Source organism: Petaurus breviceps, unplaced genomic scaffold (genome assembly GCF_028583685.1).
Source record: "Petaurus breviceps papuanus isolate PSGF00001 unplaced genomic scaffold, PetGlider_PUasm1.0 38, whole genome shotgun sequence".
NCBI lineage: Eukaryota > Metazoa > Chordata > Mammalia > Diprotodontia > Petauridae > Petaurus > Petaurus breviceps.
The window spans coordinates 66,218,088-66,239,787 of record NW_027186304.1 but is presented as its reverse complement, the minus strand read 5'-3'; the positions used below and the strand labels follow the sequence as shown (position 1 = coordinate 66,239,787).

The 21,700-nt window shown below is 39.2% G+C and overlaps 1 pseudogene; it reads right to left on the bottom strand.

Annotated features, from left to right (window-relative positions):
* Positions 1-21,478, bottom strand: part of LOC138170264 (myosin light polypeptide 6-like) — a 49,759-nt pseudogene extending 28,281 nt beyond the window's left edge.
* Positions 21,479-21,700: the final 222 nt, after the last annotated feature.

The following is a 21,700-nucleotide window of genomic DNA, read 5'->3' as shown; positions in this document are numbered from 1 at the left end:
GAAGTATAGTATAGTTGAGACAGATCTGATCTTAGAGCAAAGAAGACCCAGGTTAAAGTCCTACCTCTGAAGCATACTAGCCTTATAATCCTGGGCAATTTACTTGACCTCTCTAGGTATTTCTCTAAGGTTGTAAGTTGCAGATAAGGTACAGACCTACACTAATAGAGTGAATTTCCTCATCTTCTACCAATGCAATGAGAGATCTAGTCCCTATTCCACTAAATTCTATGCTTTCTACAAGCATCATAAAGTCCATCCAACTCAATGTTACTCAATGTTTTGGACTCTATTTGAATGGGAACTGAAATTAGTATTGCCACTGGGACAATACACTGATATCCCAATGACCTTTTTCCCACACAGTCCTTCCTACACAGTCTCCTCCAGACATATATTGACATTTTGTAGTCTGAGTTCCACTGAAAGGAAAACAAAATTTGGAACTATGGGATAGATAACCTCATTCCCATCAAGCATGGACTGCATAATCACTATAATAGTAAGGAGCAAGGTCAATAACTTTTGTTTCTTCATGCCATGGCCTTCACTGAGTCTATGGATGTAGAGAACATCTTTTCTTTCCAAGAAGTTCTCTGCTCAGAAAATCCCTCTTCTGTGGATAGAAGGCTGGGTCTCTTAACTTTCAAACTTTAGATTCCTCATGAGGCAGTTATCAAAGCTGACAAGACTCAAGAAATGTCCCTTCTTTGACCAGAGAGATGGATTATGGGATTATGTTCCCAGAAAATTTCCTACCCAATCTGACTAGGAAATATGGGTTCAGGAAGACCATGAACTTGCCTCTAGAGCCAAATTGTTTAGCACCTATAACTTTCATATCCTTTTAGACAATGATCTATCCTTGACCTAGTTACTGCTATCTCTTGAGCTGGAAAAGTTCACTCTCATGTCTCTGATCTCTGTGCTGTGCTCATGAGTGGGTAAAAGAGAGAGACAGCAGTCAGCCAGGAAGTCTTTTAATGCCATGTGGATGAATGCAGAAAGTTTCTATATGCTTTTACCTCATCATAGATGGATCTAGGAGTTGGGGAGAGTTTCTCTCCTATTTTCTCCAGAAGAAAATCAGGAAGGCAAAGCTAACAAGAAATCAAAACATTTGTCCATCTCCCTTTATAGGTTAGCACAAAGGGTGCTTCCTCCCAAAGGAGTCCATCATTCCATGAATCTAAACTAAAACATCCATCTTGGACTCATCCCCAATCATTAAAAGTCATGCCCAAGTAGGTGCCAAGAAATGGCACCAACCCAACCAATTGCTTTTTGGCCAGCCCTAGTCATGGAAGTTTAATTAAAAGTTGTCATTTATCCTCTTAATAAGCTACCACTGGACACAGATTCATCTTCCATGGGAAAATCAAAGGTTCCAGAGGCTCACTTCCAGGCAAGCTCATTAAATTAATTAGAGAACTCCCTGATCATATTTGCCCCAACACACACACATACACACACACACACACACACACACACACATTGCCCTCTTATTTGCTAAGCACCATGCTAAACAATGGGGATAAAAAATTAAAAAAGAAACATTTACTGCCCTCAAGATAGTCAGTCAACAAGCATTTATGAAATACTTAATGTGTAACTGGCACTGTGCTGAACACTAAGGATACAAAAGAAAGGTGAAAATGTGATCCTTGTCCTCAGGGAGCTCACAGTCTAAAGGAGGTGGGAAGAAGGAAAGGAGGGGTAAAAAGGAAGGGAGGAAAGAATGGAGGAAAGGAGGGAGAGAGGGAAGGTTGGAAAGAGAGAGGAATGGAGGGAGGAAGGAATAAAGGAGGAAAGAAGGAAGGAAAGAAGCAACGAAGGAAAGAGAGAGGGAGGGAAGGAAGAGGAAAAAAGAAAGGAAGGAGGGAAGAGTGGAAGGAAGAAAGGAAAGTTGGAAGGGAGAGAGAAAGTGAAAGGAAAGAAATTAGTCTTTATTCAGTGACTAATGTGTGCCAGGTACTGTGCTAAACTCTTTGCAAAATTTTCTCATTGGAGCCTCACAACAACCCTGGGAGGTAGGTGCTAGTATTGAAGTGAAGCAACTTGCCCAGGGGTCACACTGTTAGCACAGAGTTTACAATCCAACAGGAGAAGGCCACCCACCAGAGGAGTCTTCACTTTGGGGACAAGTGCCTCTGGCTTTTATATACACTTTTGGAACTGATGGTTGTTCAAACTATCATTTTTATGTTGTTTCTCTTTTTAAAAAATATGTTTTTGTGTTGCATTGATCCTGTTTCCTTATTTTAATAAAAATGTTCTCAGCTAATATTGTGAATGGTGTGCTTCTAAGTGGGAATTAGTCTTAGTGACCTAGAGGGTTGTGGGTAAGGAGCTCCTACAAAATGTCTCTGGATCACGTATCACCAAGGAATCTCTGATACGAGGGTTACATTAGACACTTCAAGGCTCCCTGATTTTGTTGTGGGTAGTTCCTCCACTGATGATGATCAAAGGTCCTCTCTATATTCTTCATGCATTTCCATGACCAAAATTCATCACCTTTTGACAGTGATAAGTCTCTTTAAACTTATCCTAGTTGATCCTCAACTGTAGATACAGAGCTTTTCCCTGGTCCAGTGCACAAAACCTTCTTTGTTTTGTAAACTATCACAGCTTATGTTCTGCAGGCCTGACCTTCAAGAAGCCAGGATAACCCCTATGACATGAAAAGATTGGAAGTTCAGAAAAAAGAGCTCCATTTATTTTTATTTTGGACTTATTCCATTAGTATCAACAGTTTCTAGTGAGGAAACCCCCCTCAACCAGTGCATAATAAGTATTTGCTCTATAACTTACAGTCTTAGAGTGTTATTTGAAACACTGAGATGTTAAGGGATTTTCCCAAGCTCACACAGTCAATATATGTCAGAGGCAGGCTTTGAACTTTGTTCTTTCTGGATCCAAGATCAGCTCTTTATCCATTATGAAACATTGCCACTGTAGAACAGCATAGCTTTTCCTCCAAGTTCCAGTTCTCAATGTGTGTGTGTGTGTGTGTGTGTGAAGGACTGCTTTGGGCAGTTTGGTGAAGCATATGAACTCCTCAAAATAATGTTTTTTATGCATAAAATGAAATATATATCATTACAAAGGAAAGCAATTATATTGAAAAACAATTGTATGTACAATATGTGTGGGTGCATACATATATATGTGTGTATATATATATATATATGAAATAAAACTTGGGTATCAGGAAACATCAGCAACTCTCATATGCTAGCTATTGTAATGTACCTACTATAAAGTAATAGTAGTACTTGGGGATATAAATCTCTCTTATCTAGTTATGGGTCATAAGGTATTCCTAGAGTATTCAGCGAAAACTAGTGCCTCTGGTGTGAAGGCTGCTTTTCGTGGTTGTTTTGGTCTCCACCTGCCACATTTAACTCTCAGCTACAGCTCCAGGAAATTGTAGTATGTGCAGCCGTCACATCCCAGTAAATGGTTTCAGAAGAAGGGCTAAACCAGGTTGAGGGGAACCAAAGGGTCTCAAGCCCATATGTGAGTTAAGTGGGTGTCTACCCCAAGCATGTCAAGATTTACCCTGGTGGAATGAGCAGATGAGAATAATTTGTTCCGATGGCTATGAAGGCAACTGAAGCAGGTGCTTTGGAGTGCTTAGAGCTTGGTTAGACATCCAAGATGCCAAAGTCATCCACTGCATCCTGAGCCATCACCAGTTGCCTTGATTTTTGTCTTGGACTTCAGACAGAAGTCTGGACTTCAATGACTCTGGAAGAAAGAGTGAGGCCAGTGACTTCATGTAACTCTGCCTCACTTAAATCCAATTTAGGCACATCCCAAAACATCACCCAATGCTGTCATTTTGTTCCTCTTGAAGAGCAAATGACAACCAACCAACCTACCTATGTATGTATGTATCTATCTATCTGTCTATCAATCTGTCATCCATCTATCCATCCATCCATCCATCTATCCCTTTAAAAGCAAGAACACAGATTCTAGGTTAAGAAATCATGCTTGAAGTCTTTCCTAAATGGAGCTATTTAATTCTGAAACATTCCAAGAGTAGTTTTTATTTTTTCACCTACATTTATGCTATATACTACCCAAAAGGTTACATTGACTTGCTTTGCAATAGCGCCATGATTTTCCTGTCTCAGATGCTGAACTGGCTCACATCACCTTTTTTTATAATCCACCAGAGCTTCATGTGAAACATCCCTGTGAAGAATCTGTTTGGTTTTGCTTGCTGGGGTATCACACTTCTCTAAACATGGCTAGCAAAGTGAATTTTGACATTGAAGACTATCTATCTCCTGTCCTCTGGGTTCCCAGCTGGGCCTATTAGTCCAAAGTGTAAACAAGCAGCATGTTCATAAGCCTCAGTCCTGAAAGAAGGTACACACACACACATACCACACACACAAACACACACATACACAGAGCTGCATCCGTCACTGGATGGAAAGATCAATAAAACCTAGCAGAGCTGTCTTTTAATTGGCAAATCCCCAGGTACTATACTTAGCTTACCAACAGGCCCTGTTAATAGCTAGCACATGGGAATTGCTTACATTTCCTGATACCCAAATATTAACAATCCATTTAAAGGTTCTCTGTGCTTAGAGTCTATGTCATTTCCCATGCCATATTTCATTTACACAAAAAAGAAAACTTTGAAAGAAGATTAATCCATAGCTCTCTTTGACAGAATTCAATGAGTCCTCTATCTTGATGGCCTCTTAAACAATTTACGTGAACTGATGGGAAAGCCACCCCTCTCAGCTTTTTTCTAAGTAGAGATTTACCAGCAGGACAGAGGGTGGACTTTTGGGGATTTTCATTTAGAACTCTAGAATACAGCATAGAAGTTGAATGTGTTGTTTTTGACTCTTTAATGATGTTTTGTTTGTGGTCCAGATCTGTGGTTTCATCGTGAAGGCAGGGAACTCCAAAGGAGGAAACTATTTCCACTAGAACAGATCAGTACCACTACTATTGGGCAATGTATTCATAGTTGTCTGGAACACTGAGGTGTTGAGTGACTTGCCCGGGGTCGCATAGACAGGATACACCAAAAGTGGGACTACCTATGCTAGATCTTCTTGACTCTGGGGCCAGCTCACCAACCAACACTGCCTCTAGCTTAAAGTAGAATAATAATAATACTGATGATAATTAATGGTGACAGTAATAACTTTTTAAAATAGTACTTACTACTTTGTTCCAGGCACTGCACTCATCACTTTACAATGATTATTTCATTTGACCCTCACCACAACCCTGGGAGGTAAGTGTTATTATTATCTCCATTTTACAGATAAGGAAACTGAGGTAAACTGAGGATAAGGGACTTGCCCAGGGTCACACTGTTACCTAGTGTCTGAAGACCAAGGTTTTCCTAACTCAAGTCTCACTGTGCCACCTAGCTTCTAATAGAAGAATACAACTTGGATTTCTCAGAAAGAAGAGGTGTATCTGGGGCAAAAGGGGAAAGGGTAGAAAAAAAAGAAAGAAAAAAATTTACAGGATAATTTTGTTGTATTTTTGAAAGGAATAGCAGTTTGTGTATAGTAGATATACAGTTTCATGTACAATCGTCTTTTTTTCTGTGCTTTGTTATGGAAATGCTTGTTTTGTTCCATAAATATGTATTAATGTAATGAAAAAAATAAAAAGAGAGACACTGTAGACCTAAGAATATATCTTTAGAGTTTGAAGGGGCCTTGGAGGTCACCTGCTCTGCTTTTTACATGTGGAGAACTAAGGCCGGGAGAGGATGTGACTTTCCCAAAGTCATCCAGTTATCAAGTGGCAAGAGCTAGGCTCTAAACTCAGACTCCACTTGTAGCACATTTTCCCAGTACCATGATGATTAGCAGTGATGCACAAGACCCCTACTTTTGGATTTCCTTTCTTAGAAACAGAGAGGCAAGAACCCAGAGCCAGGAAAAGGCATTTAGATGACATAGGCACATTTTGCACATTGTGACCCTTGGGTGCCATTGGCTACCAGTGATTTTGAACCTTCGCTGAAACTATGTGAGACTTCAGAAAACAAATGTGTACTTGTCATAGAGAGTAGAATTTTCTGGCATTTGCTCTACAAAGCAATAACGGACTCCCTCCCATGCCTCTCCAACATGGTGTCCAAATCAGTGGTGTTAAGTCAGAAGAAAAACAGGCTACTAAAGCATAGGTTGTATTTGTCTTTCATTCTCAAAGAGGACCGTGACATCAGGGAAATGATGTCATGACTTGCGGTTGACTTTCATTTGAGTGAGGAAGGGCTGTGCAAGGTCACCAGTCTCACTTTCTCCTCCAGAGTCATCTGGGTCCAGTGGCCAGATATTCATCAGGACAACTGGAGATGGCCCAGGATGCTATAGAAGTGTTGCAAAGATAGTATAATCCCTGCCCTCAAGGAATTTACATACATTCTTATCTAGCTCAGGCTGATGGGAATTCAGTCATGTGTCTAATACATTAAGAAAGCAGTACATTCAATCAGGTATTTGTAGGACACTCACAGAAAGTTTCTTTTTGTTTGTTTTTATATTTTCTTCTAATTGCAAACCTGGCAGCAGCTCTCCTAGAAACCAAAGAATGCCACAGAGCAGGTCCTTTGGCAAATAGAATCTGCCTTTGTTACCTATGGAGGGGTAACCTGACCTACCTTCCAGTCTGTACTCAGATCATGTCCCCATCTACCATAGCTTTTCTAGGGTTACCTGGGGAAACAATTCATCCACATGTCAAAATGGACAGATGGTTGTGCTTGTGGGGACTGAGCATAGCAAAGTCATTGCAGGCTGTAAAGAGAAGAGGGTCTCACATGATGAGATCACCATAAAAGGTTGAGGTATAGGGTTAGGGGTGCTTGAGACCCCACAATATCAGCATGGCGGGTCCTGAATTCGACTCAAGTCTTCTGTAAGCCAAAATACAGCAAAGTTCATTAAAGATTTGCCATAATGGGTAGACTCTTAAGGAGCCTCAGTATCTGTGACACTTGTACTGGACAAGTGGCCAGAATAATCTGACACAGAATGAGTCTGCCCTAGATCATTCTCCGGAGTTCTCACACCTCATGGAGGCAAGATGGGGTCTTATGTACAGAAAGGTTGTGGGAGGATTTTAGGGGTGGTCTAGGGGAAGAGTTTTGGGGGGATCTTCAGGAGGAGTCAAATGAGGTCAGACTCCAGTGATGAGAGATTAAGGGTAGGAGGTAGCTGGAAGCTACCTGGAGCCTAGACAAGGGAGGGTTTGGGAGGATCAAGGGTGGGAGCTAGCTGGACAAAGGAGGGCTAGGCTAGTAACCTAGGTTTGGGTCCAGAAAGGCTTATGGCGCCACAGGCCAGATGGGAAGATTCAATCAGAGTTCAAGGGGGTTCCCAGAGCCTGTACCTCATCATCACCTATGTCAACAATATCTGTCTGAGAAATTTGATGAACTTCAGAGATGTTCTTGAAAGGCTTCTTAAGATGTCTTTGAGAAAAGCATGAACTACTATCCCCATCTGATACAGAAGCAAATTGACAACCACAGAGGTTAAAGCCTAGCTCAAGGTCACATAGTAAGGCCAAGAATAGAAGAGAGTTCTCTCAATTTCTAATTCAGGGGCACTTTTTCACAGAGTCATGCTATACTGAAAAGGAAGTGTGAATAACAACCTTAGGGAATGTTATACTCGTAGGTGCCCTGGAATCCAGCAACACTGGAAAAAATATCCAAAAAAACTGGTATATTTTGTGGCCCACTCGTATTACTCCCCAGAGTCATGGCATTTAAACTCAGCACTTCATTCATTGCTGAATACAGAAAAATAACTGAAATGCAAACAATTTCCTGAGGCTATTTCTTGCTGACTCAGGCAGAACTCACTGAGGGATTCATCAGATCACCTGGGCTCTGAAGCCTGACTTTCATTAGAGTCACTGCCTTTGTTCCCACTTCCATTTGGGTGCTCTTAGGGTCTGTGAGGGATCTCAAAGATCTCAAAGACCTGGGCCTGTTGGATTTACTTAATCTGTCAGCATTGAAGAAGCACTAATTGAGGGTTAAGTAACATTCAAGAGGTTGATGACATGAGAAACACACTTTTTGGATTCACAGGACCTCCCAGGTAGGGTCAGGGAGGGAGCCCAAAGCTTCTGCTGCCCACCACTTCCCTGGGGCTCCTCAAGAAGTTCCATGTGAGATACCCCCTCAGTGTGGCTATGGGGATCACAGGACTTGCAGGTAGGGTCAGGGAGTTAGCCTGAGACAACCTTCCACTGCTCACTGCTTCCCTTTCTGGGGGGATCCTTAGGAAGATCCACATGATGTATCCCTTAAAACAACAGACCCCATCTCATGGAAAAAACTTAGACACAGTGTGCACAGGAAGGTATTTTTTTAGCTTTCACCAAGTAAGCAGGTATGGTGCTCACTAGGGACACACCTCCACTTATATAAAAGCAGGAGTGAGAGTCTACAAATTCTGTCCTTCCTGGTAGACTTGGGGTGAGTTAAATTCCTGAAATTCCTTACTTCATTTCCCTCTCTATGTGTATTCTATATTCCATATATATATATATATATATATATATATATATATATATAATCAAATTTCTCAAAGGTCAGTAAAACTCCTCATATTCCTCACTTTGTTTCCTTCTATATATTCTACGTTCCCTTAATATATGTAGATTATATGTAGATGACAGAGGCCTGGTGGTGAGGATACTTGAGACCTGACTGGGACCTGTCCTTTTCTAAGGTCCGAGCTGTGTGCCACACCCGCACCTTTCTAGTTCCCTCTGGCCATTGATTTAGTAGTTCCAGGAAGGCCAAGGTTTTAGTAAAGTAAGATAAGCGAGAGCTTCCTCACAGCTATTGATTGTCTTCTAATGACTTTTGTGGTTGCAAAACAAGATTCCATTATATCCACTCTTACAATGACATTAGCCTTTAGTAGTTGACTAAAAGTCTGAAACTTGATGTCAGAAAAGTTGGGTTCAAATCCCACAATGGATGCATGCCCCTGGACAAGTCTTTTAGCCTCTTAATATCCCCAGACAGCTCACTATGACAATAAGCTGCAGGGAAGACACTGATATGCATTAGTAGAAGGGGTTACCTTGCTGGGAAGTTCTCTACATTGACTAAATCATAGACTGGGAACAAAAATATATACATATATATGTGTGGCCAGTGAAAGATGAAGTGACTGGGGAAATAAAGGTTTGAGCTTCTAACCCTATCAATTTATTTAGCAATGCATGTCAATTCCCCCAACAAATTGAGACTAGTAGCCTTCCTCATCTTTGTCACTGGATCCTGAATATAGGGAAAGACAGATTTTTATACATTGAAAACAATTAATGAACTAAGACTAATCAGTTTAAAGAAAACAATTAACCAGGATACAAAATTAGTGAATCTGATTTCCAACTGGAGGAAAGACTGGGGACTTTCCAAGATGGGAGCGGGACAGCAAACAAGGGCAGTTTCCTGAGTTGCAAAAAAAAGGTGCTCCAAGCCCCCCAAGTGTCTGTGTACAATCAAAGGGACACAGAGATAATTACTGATCAATCACTACAGGGCCATTTTTCAGCTAAGTCACTGTAATGGGAATGTAAATTTGAAGATGTTCCCTGCCCCTAGGCTAACATGCACCTGGAGCCTGGGGTGGGAGGCTTGTTTTTCAGGAGATACTTCTTGATTGGCCAGTGAGTCAATAAGGTTGTTACATTCTCTGAGCCAGGAGAAGGCTATATAAGCCCTGATGTGTAGCTTTGTTTTGGGGCTCACTTTGAGAAGTGTTCTGTGATTTGATATGGATTCTGGGAAGCCATTGTTGAGAGCCCCCCCTCGGCTTTGAAACCCAGATGTTGTTTGGTATGGATGTAATGGTTGGACAGTTTGGAAATCTGTCTACTTGATCTGTTTCTGTCTTGATATTCTGTCTGTATATTCTGAAGTTCGGGGTGCTGACCTCTTTCCCCTGAACTAGGTAAATGATACATGTTTGACTGATTAAAGTAAGCTTGTTAACCCATTTTGAGTTGCTTTCCTTTACCAAAGCAGATCCAAGAACCTGTGTTGGCAGACACTCTGGGGACGCTGGGGTGCTTGCTGCTACAGTCATATGGGTGTTTGAGATGTACAATTGTGAGAAAACTTTTTGTTTCAGTCTGTGGGTCTGACCAGGTTTCGGGTCAGCATAACCTGGGTCTAAGCAGCAAATAGAGGTGGTCCAACTTCATAAGCCATGCAGGGCTAGGTTCAAACAGTGTAATGGTTTTCTCATAATTTCCATAATTGAATAAAGCTTTGTTACAGGACAGAGATTGGACTAGACCCATAACTAAATAGAAAGGGAACTGAGCTAGCTCCATAGTTGAGTCACAAGATGTGGTTCACTCAAACCCCAACAGCACTTGCTGCCCCTCAATTCCCTCATGTTTGGAGTTTGGAGAGGTGTTTGGAGAGGTGAGGTGAGGATATTGCCTGCTATGGTGAGTTATTGCAGGGTCAAGAGACATATCTGAAGGAAATTTGTAGGTGATGTGTATTGAAATTTCTTTTCAGAACTGAACTCTGAAATATATCAAGATATGATAGCACAAGGAATAGAGCACTAAAGCCTAGAGTCAGGAAGACCTGAGTTCAAGTTTGGTCTCAGATACTTAACAGTTGTGACCCTGGGCAAGTCATTTAACCTTGCTAGCTTCAATATCTTCATCTGTAAAATGAGCTGGAAAAGGAAACAGCAAACCACTCCAGTATCTTTGCTAAAAAACCCCAAGTGGCATCATGAAGAGTCAGACATGATTGAACAACAAAACCGACAATGCACAGGAATATAGCTGTGGGGAAGCTCTTGCTTATCTTACTTTACTAAAACCCTGGCCTTCCTGGAACTACCCCAAGGACCAGACCATCTTACTTGTCTCCTGAGGAGCCTGTATATGGGCTTAGAAGAAACAGATAGAACAGAACACAGAACAATTGATTAGTTTAAGACTGGAAAAGAAGTATGACAAAATGGTATATTGTCACCTTATTTATTTAAGTTAAACATAGAGTACATCAAGTGAAATGTCAGGCTGGATGAATCAAAAGTTGGAATTAAGAAATTCCAAAAACCTCAAATATGTAAATGATGCCACTCTAATGGCAGAAAATGAAGAGAAATTAAGAAATCTCTTGATGAGAGTGTAAAAGCTAGCTTAAAACTTAAGTTAAAAAGAAAGACAGCTAAGATCTTGGCAAGTGGTACCATAACTTCCTGGCAAATAGAGCGAGAAGAAATGGAAGCAATGTCAGATTTTATATTCTTGGGCTCAAAGATCACTGCAAATGATGACTACAGTCATGAAATTAAAAGACACTTGCTCCTTGGGAAGAGAGCTATAGCAAATCTAAATAGCATACTAAAAAGGAGAGACATCACCTTGCCAACAAAGTTCCATATAATCAAAGCTGTAGCTTTTTTTTATTTCCAGTAGCAATGTATGGCTGTGAGAGCTGGACTATGAGAAAAGCTGAGCACCACAGAATCTGCACTTTTGAATTGCGGTGCTGGAGAAGATTTGAGAGTCCCTTGAACACAAAGGAGATCAAATCAGTCAAAATAATATCAATACAATAAGAGATTAATTTAGGCTCTTCACAGCTTAAATACTTCGGCCACATAACAAGAAACCAGGACTCAATGGAAAAGAACTTGGATGTTGGAAAAAATTGAAGGCAGAAGGAAAAGGGGATGGCAAAAAATTAGGTGGATATGAGGTGTTATGGAGACAATGAACTTGAACTTAGACTTCAAGAGATAGTGGAGGATAGAGGGACTGCTGTGCTGTGGTTGATGGGGTTATGAAAAGTTGGACATGACTGAATGACAACAAGAAGAAGACTGCTTTATGAAAGAGGTCCACAAGGGAAGGAGTAGGAATGCAGTGACTACTCTAGATGTGGGCATTTGTAGCTAGAAGAGGATGATTGTAGGCCTTGACACACTCTTGCATTTGTTTTTCTGAGATAAATGAAGTCTTTTAGGTCAATCATATGGAGATATTTTTTTTTCTTCTTTAAAAACCTAAACAATAAGGTAAAAAAAATAGGACATACACAATTCAAATAGATTCTTTGTTAATATATAGGAAAATATGCCTAATGGTATAAAAACAAAGTTAAATTTTGAGTAACACCATTTGGGATGTCAATTTCATATTTTACTCTGACAGTAAATGTATCTACAAATCATCGCAAATAAATAATAAATAATTCAGTCACTAGTTCCATTTCTGTGAGAAAAAATGACTCTGGCTGGATTGGTTTCTAAAAGTATCAACCATACTTAGGAAAAGTTCCTGCAGAAGAAATTTACCTCATCAGATACATATATTCACTTGTTCAGGAAACATGTGCCTAGTAGATAGACCAGGCAGCATTCACATAGAAATTGTATTGTGTAAAATAGTCTATGTCCTTCTTAAAGTAAAATTTCTCTGAAATACAATACCCCTTATATTTATCCCCAATTAAGCTATAAGTATCCATTCAAGTTAGAAATAGCATTGCTGATAAAATGGAAAGATCAGTCCTCCCGAGTTAGAATGAACATTATATTAGGGGTGAGAAAAACTCAAAGTATCGTTATGTAGTAATTCAATTATCCACACTAATTGAAATGATTGGTCATGCAGATAATCTAAACACCATTCATATATGGTTTATGATTCTATGTGATACAATTTAACTGTATAACATTTACCTTCAAGCAAGTTTAATAGGTATTTCTTAAGTGCCCGCTATGTTCATAGCCCTGTGCAGAGCACGGGGTGAAATAAGAAATTTGTATAAGACATAATAAAGTCTGTGCTCATAGATCTCAAAGTGTCTTTAAAATTTTATTTTTCTTATTATAATATTATAATCATTTTGCATTGGGTATATGGCAAGTTGCAGCATTTTTAGGCATCATTAAAGAATTGCTTCAGATACTCCAAAATTTAGTGTAGTATACAATACTAATGACACTATCAACCAGCTCCTTCTAGAAATTCTAGTAATAAAAGAATTTGCTCTGTGAAGTTTGTATTCAGTCAGAGGGCCACCCTTGAGGACCTAGAAGTCCACATGCAGCCTCAAGGCTGCAGGGTCCCCATCCCTGTTAGATATTCTTCCTTTTCTTAACTTTTGATACTGCTCACTTTTTGTTCTCTTCCTATCTGTCTGACCATTCCTTCACAATCTCCTTTTAACTTTCTAACTGTGGGAATCTTGAACATTCTTTTCTATCTACGTACTCTCTCAATGCTTTCATCAGTTTTCTTGGGGTCAATTATCATCTCTATGACAATTACTTTCAAATCTAGATCTGTACCCTAAATCTCTTGAATTACTGTATCACATTGACTTTTTGACCTTGATGTTTTGCAGCTATTTTAAATGCAGCATGTACGAAACAACTTGCTCCACATCCCTGTATCCCCAAGCTCTGTCTCCTCTAAATTCCTATGTTTTTGTTCATCTTTCTAGTCACCAAGGTTCATAACCTTAGAATCATCCCTGAGTCTTCACTCTCTTCCCTCTATATGTAATCAGTTTCTAAGTTCAATTGGTCCTACATCTCCAAGATCTCTCACACACATCCCTTTCTCTCCACTAACACAGTCAGCACTCTGATTCAGACCCTCATCACCTTTCATTTGGATTACTGCAATAGTTTTCTTGCTTTCCATCTCTTTTCTCTCCAATCCTACATAATTGTATATCTACATAACTATTATCTACATAACTATTAAACTGATCTTCATAAAACAGATCTGACAATTGTCACTTTTATGCTCCAAAATCTCCAGTGGCTCCCTGTTGCCTCTAGAATACAAATTCAAACTACTCAGCCTAGCACTTAATGTGCCCCACAATCAGCTAGCTCCTATCCATTCTTGTTTCTTCTTATTTCCTTTCACACACTCCATTTTAATCAAATTGGCCTACTCTCTGTTCTCTATATATGACACCTCTTCTCTTGCCTCTTCACCTTGTCAAAGGCCATTCTTTACATCAGAATGCTCTCTCCTCACCTCCATCTGTAGCTTCCTGCAAAGCACCCATTCAGTGAATAGGCTTCCTTAAGAAGACAGTCAAGAGATGGACCCTTTAATTAAAAAAAAATCAAAATGGGAGGTGAAGACCTCAGGGTTGCTGTGAAAAGAGATACAGTTAATATTTATATTCACTCTAAGTCAGGAGCACCCAAAAATTAGTTCATTAAGTGGTGCTTGGGCAAAGACCTATTGTCCAATGTATGAGAGAAAGAAAGAAAGAAAGAAAGAAAGAAAGAAAGAAAGAAAGAAAGAAAGAAAGAAAGAAAGAAAGAAAGAAAGAAAGAAAGAAAGGAAGGAAGAAAGGGAGGGAGGGAGAAAGAGAGAGAGAAAGAGAGAAGGAAGGAAGGAAAGAAAGAAAGAAAGAAAGAAAGAAAGAAAGAAAGAAAGAAAGAAAGAAAGAAAGAAAGAAAGAAGGAAAAAGAAAGAAAAAGAAAAAGAAAGAAAGGAGAGAATTCTAGCCAGTAAACCCCAAGTTAACTGGACAGCTTTCGACCATTAGAATGTGTTGCTTCACAAAGTGAAAACCTGTAAAGGACTTAACCTAAAAGGGCCAGGCTCCCCCATTGCATCCTGGGCCATCTCCATTTATCCTGAAGAATATCTGGCCACTGGACCCAGATGGCTCTGGAGGAGAGAGTGAGGCTGGTGATCTTGCACAGCCCTCCCTCACTCAAATCAAAGTCAAGTGCAAGTCATGTCATCATTTCCCTGATGTTATGGTCCTCTTTTATGAATGAAAGACAAACACAACAGCAACTCATTGCTCAAGTGTTACCTCTTATATGAGGCTGCCCCTGGCCCCAGTTATTATTTCTCTCTGCTGCTTGAAAACATATATTTGATGTCTCTCTGTCTGTGTGTATGTTGTATTCCCAATACAATGTGAGCTCTTTGAAGTCATTAAGATCCCTCAGTGGATCCACTCTGGAAACTTTATGGAAAGCCATGGTTAAGAATTGCAAAAGAGAAGGAATGGACGAATTACAAGCTACATTTTCCGTGCCTATGAAATAAAGATGGGTCCTAATCATAGGATTATAGCATTATAGAATTAAAGTTGGAAGGGACCTAAGAGTAAATATAGTCTGTGTCTGCTTTTCAGATGGGGAAACTGAGATTCACCAAGGTTCATTGAATCGATCAAGGTCCAACAGATAGTAAATGCCAGAGTTGACATTTAAACCAGAGTTCTTTGACCCAGGGTCAGTGTTCTTTCCACTATTCCATGGTATACTAAATTCTCCCTGCGGGCTGGTCAAGTAGTCCTTAGTTTTGATTACATATAAGTCACAGCCTATGCCCCCATAGCAGAATATAAACTCATCTGAATAACGAACTGAATAATGAAATGTAGATTGGAACAATTTTCTAGATTGATGATTCTTTTTTTTTTAAAGTGGATTTTGATTTCATAGAATCACATAATTTGAGAGTTGGAGTGGACCTAAATAAAATGGTCCTCTAGTCCACCCTTAGGCCAGGGGAATTTCCACTTTTAGCAACCCAAACTACTGGTTGTCCAGACTCTGCCTAAAGCTCTCTAAGGAGGAGAAAATCACCACTTAGTCCAGAGGTTCCTAAACTTTTTTAGCTTGCTGCCCCCTTTTCAAAAAATAAAATTATTCATCACTGCCTTGGAAATCTATTTTCTTTAACCCTTTAACAGTTTTTTTAAAAAGTTTGTATCATTTCAAAATATATCTATAATATTTTTTAATGATGAATCTTAAATTGAATAATTTATTGTAAATTTGTGGGGGGTTTTCCTGTGTTGAAATTTTGATTATGCAAACAAGTCATTATCATACATATATTCCTTCTGATGCATGCTGGATTTCCCAATATATTCACCTGCCAATAGGTGAAGACCTGTTGGTGAACTTGACCACTAATTGTTTATAACTCATATTTTGTGTGTTTATTTGTATAATAATGTAATTACTATGTCTTTTACTCTGGTATACAAGAGATGAAACTTATATGTATCGTTTTTCAAAACTTCTCTTCTTTCCTTGTTTCTATTGCCCCCTTAATTTTATTCAACACCGCCCTGCCCCCAATCACACCTGAGGCTACTATTGCCCCACTGGATCATTCCAGAGAACCTCTGATAGTCAGGATAGGCAGATAGGTGGCACAGGGGGTAGATTTCCAGATCTGAAGTCAGAAAGACCTGAGTTCAAATCCAGTCATGGACATTTACCGAGCTAGTCCCTTAACTACTTGCCTCAGTTTCCTCATTTGTAAAAAGGGGAAAATAATAGCACCTACATCTTAGTGTTGTTGTGAAGATCAAATGAGGTAAAGACTATAAGGCCCTTATCATAGTGCCTGGTACATAGTAAGTGCTATATAAATGTTAACTATTATTATAGGGAGATCCTGGTTAGGAACTTCCTATACCAATGCATATTGGCAGCTTCTCTAAGTTTCAGGGAAAGTCCATCTTCCTAACTTGAATTCTGAGGTCATTTTTCGATCCTCTATGTTATGCTTTCTCTCTTTCAACATGTGAGTAAATAATCCTAAAACAAAGATTTTCAACATATGCTCCAGTATATCTAAGGGACTAACATGCTCAATTTAAACAAACAAGAGATGCATTCTTTAAAATAAGGGCATTTGGAAAGGGGAGTAAGGAAGAAGAGAATTGTCCTAGTTTCTTATGTCAAATCCTGAAGAGATATCTCCCTCCTTAACTAAATGGAGCCTGCTTTAGAAACCTTATAATAAATCATCAGTTTCTTTCAGTCCAACATTTGTGTGGTCATAGACCATGTGGGTACTGTCCTTAACTTGTTTTGACTCCCCCTTTTCTTTCTAAGAGGCCAGAATCCTCAAGATTTTTATATTTCTAATCAATGTCACTCACTGTGAAAAGGTTGCATGAACTTGAAGTTCAAAAAAATTATAAAAGCAAGTTCAGATTAGTAAAGAACAAAGACTTGTAGCAGTATTGATTATTTTTAAAAATCCCTAAGCTTTAAGTATCAGATGAAAATAGAGCTACCACACATTTCAGCAATAGGGAGAATATTGATATGAAAGTTTCAAGTAGACACAAAGTGCATTTGGCTTTCCCTGGGAAATTCAGAAGTGGAAATTGGCCTTTATTTTTTGATGACTACAGTGTAACCTTAACTCACATTAATAAACTGACTTTTTCAGTCTTCCTTGTAAGCCTTCAAAGATTGGACCTAAACAATTTGAGCAGAGCACCACCTCAATTACTCCATGTCATTCCATTAAGTGATAAATAATTTGTTCCAACTCTTCTTTGGCATTAGAACAATCCTAGCAAGCCTGGGTATGCACAAATGCAATACAAATATCAGATGGTGACTTGGAAATGCCATCTCTCTGAGTACAACTATTTCAATTTCAATTTATTCCTTTGCAGAGTTGAATTGCTGCATGTTCTTGGAAAGAGAATGTATGTTACTACAAGTAATGAGGAGAACTTGAAAAATAAATGGGTCAGAATTTGGTAAGAGTAAACCTATAAAGATTCAGAAAGGTTCACTCTAAGCAATAACAATTAAGCCCTTATTTTGTTCAGAGCACTGAACTGTGAGGGAGATACAATGTTTAAAGAAGATGCCACCTCCACCTTCATACAAGAAGCATTATGGAACTCATACACATAAAACTATAACACATGATAATATGTGACAAATACCTGAGGTTCAACTACAGAAGAATGTATTGATTATTATGTGAAAAGTATTATTCTAAATGTTGGGAATGCAAAGATAAAAATTAAAATGGTCTTGCCTTCAGTGAGCTTATATTTCACCAAAGAGATACAACCTATAAATAGTAAAATACAAGAAAGACCATCAAGAGGGGCAAGGGTGCTAATCACTTGGATCATCAAGGAAGACTTCCTAAAAGGAACAACATATTCACTGTCTTAAAAGAAGACCGAGATCCTGCAAATTTGGGATGAGGAGTGAATACAGACATGGGGAATGACTTGGGTAAATGAATAGAGGTACAAGCTGGAATGCCGAGTTTGGGAAGAGGCTAGTTGTCCAGTTCAGCTGGAACATAGTGTCTATGAAGGGAAGTAATAGGAATTAAGTCTTAAAATGTAGAGGAAAGTATTAAACTCCTTAAAATCTAGACTGAAGAAGCTGTACCCATAGGCAATGGTAGAAGGCATGTAAATGAAGGACTTTGAGAAGGGTATAGCACTTGTGCCTTCAGATTATCTTGACACCTGTATGGATGAAGGGCTGAAAAAGTGAGAGATTGGATGTAGAGAGGGACCAGTTAGGATTCTCTAATTAAGACCTCCAATGAAGCAGAAATCTTTACTTTTTCTCTATACCAGTCTATTGTACTTTGCACAGCTGCAGTTGTTAGGGAGTTGTTTCCTTTCATCAAACCAAAATGTCTTTTTTTTAATAAGCAATTGGGGTTAAGTAACTTTCTAGAGATTACACAGCCAGTTATTATTTTTGTGTGGGTGCTGAGTATCTGAGGCCAGAACCGATCCCAGGTCTCCCTACGCTGGGTCCGGAGCTCTTACTCACTGCGCCACCTGCTTGCCCCCAAAATGTCTTTTTGAAGTTTCTATCCACTAGTTCTACTTTTTCCACTTTGAGGTCAAACTGGACAAGTCTAATCCACACTTTTGAATTCATTTCCATTTCCTGTCCTTGTTTTGTATATCTTTTAAAAATCTCAGTTATTTGGCAAGTTCTGTTTAGGCAGCTCCCTTATTACCTCTGTATTGGAAATTTTTCTCTTTATGATGCCAACTTTTCTTTCTTGGGGGCATCCTTTCTGGGATGCTAACTATTAAAATCTGTTTTCCCAGAAACCAGGGTTTATGACTGGCTTCCTTTCTTTCACAAACTCTAAGATAAAATGGATATGTCACTCACAAGCTTCCCATCATTTCTACCCCAGGAAACAAAGTTCTCCCACTGAAGCAATATAGAAGAGAGGTGTTCAGAGTTTGAACTAAGACTGTGGCCTTGTGAATAGTGAGAAGGGGATAGGTGTGAGTAGCATTGTAGAGGCTGATTGACAAGACTTGGCAACTGATTGAACGTAGGAGATGAGAGAGAATGAATATTCAAAGATGACCCTAAGGTTTCAAACTGGGGTGACTGGGATTATATTTAAAAGAAACAGGGAACTTTGAAAAAAAGATAGGTTTCAGGGGGAAGATTTGAGCATGGGATAGAGACTCCAACAGGCAACTGGTGATGTATTAGAGTAAAAAGGAAGGAAGGGAGAAAGAAAGAAAGAAAGAAAGAAAGAAAGAAAGAAAGAAAGAAAGAAAGAAAGAAAGAAAGAAAGAAAGAAAGAAAGAAAGAAAGAAAGAAAGAAAGAAAGAAAGGAAGGAAGGAAGGAAGGAAGGAAGGAAGGAAGGAAGGAAGGGAAAGATTTGGGGTCTATTTATAGATTGAGAGTCATTTGCAGACAGAGGAAAATTAAGACAGCTGGAACTGTATGACCAAAAGAGGATATAGAAAGAGGAGATAAGAGTAACCAGGACAAAATCTTGCATTTCATCCATAATTAGGGAAAAGCTAATGATGAGTCAGGAAAGGATACTAAGAAGATGTAAAAAGCTACATAAAGTTTAAGAGGAAGGTAATCTAACTGGAGGTGAAAGGGAGGAGAAAAGGCTTCCTTGAGGAAGTAGCATTGGGGTGTTCTCTAAGATTGTTATGATAAATTGAAATTCAACAGATGAAAGACAGTGGGGAGGCAATGACTTTTCTCACACTTCTAGCAGAATAGCATTCACAAAAGGAATAAAGAAGGGAAACCTTGGGTCACATAAGGGATGATGAGTAGACAAATTTGACAGGAATATAGACCGCAAAAAGGTACAATATGAAATAAGACTAGAAAGTTCGAGAGATGCTAAACTGTGAAAAGCTTTGAATGCCAGGCAATGGAGTCACTTTAGAAAACTTTGGAGTGGGAAATAAGGAAATGCCAAAGAGTTTTAAGCAAGAGCTCAGAAATAACAAGGTTTCCTTACAAAGGAGTTGATTTTGGCCATAGCATAAAGGATGATTTGGAGGAAAGAAGAATATGGAAGCAAGAAGATTCATGAGTAGGCTAATACAATAGTCCAGGAGGATGGCAATAAGGGCCCAGATTTAGAGTAATGAACTTCTGCAATAATGGGAAAGAGAAGCCAATGGATATGGTAGAAAGGTAATTGGAAGGTTTTTTCAGGACTTGGAAGACTAGAGCTTTCTGGCAGACAATAAAAAAGAATAAATGGAAGGGAGATGCTGAAGATACATAAGTGAAATGACACAATTGCTGGAGAAAAGTTCTAGATGAGTTAGGCACAAAATGGAATTTAGACAGATGGTAGAATGATTGGTTGCAATTAGTAGTAGTGATATTTCTGAGACAATAGGGAAAGGTAAATGATTGCATAAATCAGTAACACGAACTGCATGATACTTTTAAAATTCCCACATGAATATGACACAGAAAAAACAAGCTGAAAGAACAGAGTTAACATATACCAATGGTCTATAGTATGGAAAAACAAGTTATCATCTTTAGAATCATTAGAAGTAACCCAGTATAAAGTGTCTTCCAAGATGGAGAGGTGATTTGTGTAGATGAATTTTATTTCAGAGTAGAAAAGTTAAATGGTCAAAATTTCTCAGAATTTCTCAGACACTATCAAAAGTCCATCCTTCTATAGCAGGGGAATTGGTCAAAAACCACTAATTGGTTGATTTCCACCACTATTACGCCATCCTAGTTGATAAAATCAAGGAGCAGGTAACAGAAACAACATGATGTTACAGTGTAAAATCAACTACAAATATCTGTCTTCCATCTATTACCCCCTTGATAGAATTAGAGAACATCGAGCTTTTGGCTGCTTGAGGATAGTTACTACACCCCACTGGACTTTAAAAATTTAGACACACTCTCAAGAGAGACAGTAGAAGCAAGAAAAGCAACTTGAAGGGTAACCTATAGCAATCTAGAGGAGAAGCAGTTATGGAAGAACCCAGCTTTTGAGAGGGGATGTATTATCATTATTATTTGGTCTACTTCTATAAAGAATGGTGCTAGCGTTACAGGGCCAGAATTCCTCTTCTGTCCCTAACTCCCTTCATTGGCAACTATTTTTCCTAGAAAAAGTTACTTGTCCAGCAGGTGATATCCTAAGTGATGGTACCTCCAGAAAGGAGAAGAATCAAGACAACAAGCTCTGGCTGTCAGCTGTAAAGGTGTAAAGAGGACTAGGCCCAGGAAACACAGCTGAATTACCTGACCTGTGAAAATACTGTGCCCAGTGGGAGTGGCCTGAGGCTATTTCAAGAAGAGGCAAGACATCTGAGTCCTTCAGCGCTGGAGGCGGGAGTTTCTTCAGCCATATATTCTCCATGTGTTTACCTCTCTACCATTGTATTTTAAGTTTGCGCTCACTGTTCCCACTGATACTATGTGTATTTCCAAGAACACACCCCAGATCTGTGAGGGAAATATTTTATGGATATTATTCTTATTATGCTTTACTCAGACAGCTGGAGCCCTGTCTGTTGGTTTTTGTGCTAATTTCTCTGTTTGTATTTTCTCCACGTTCAGGGTACTGACATTTCCCTTGAAC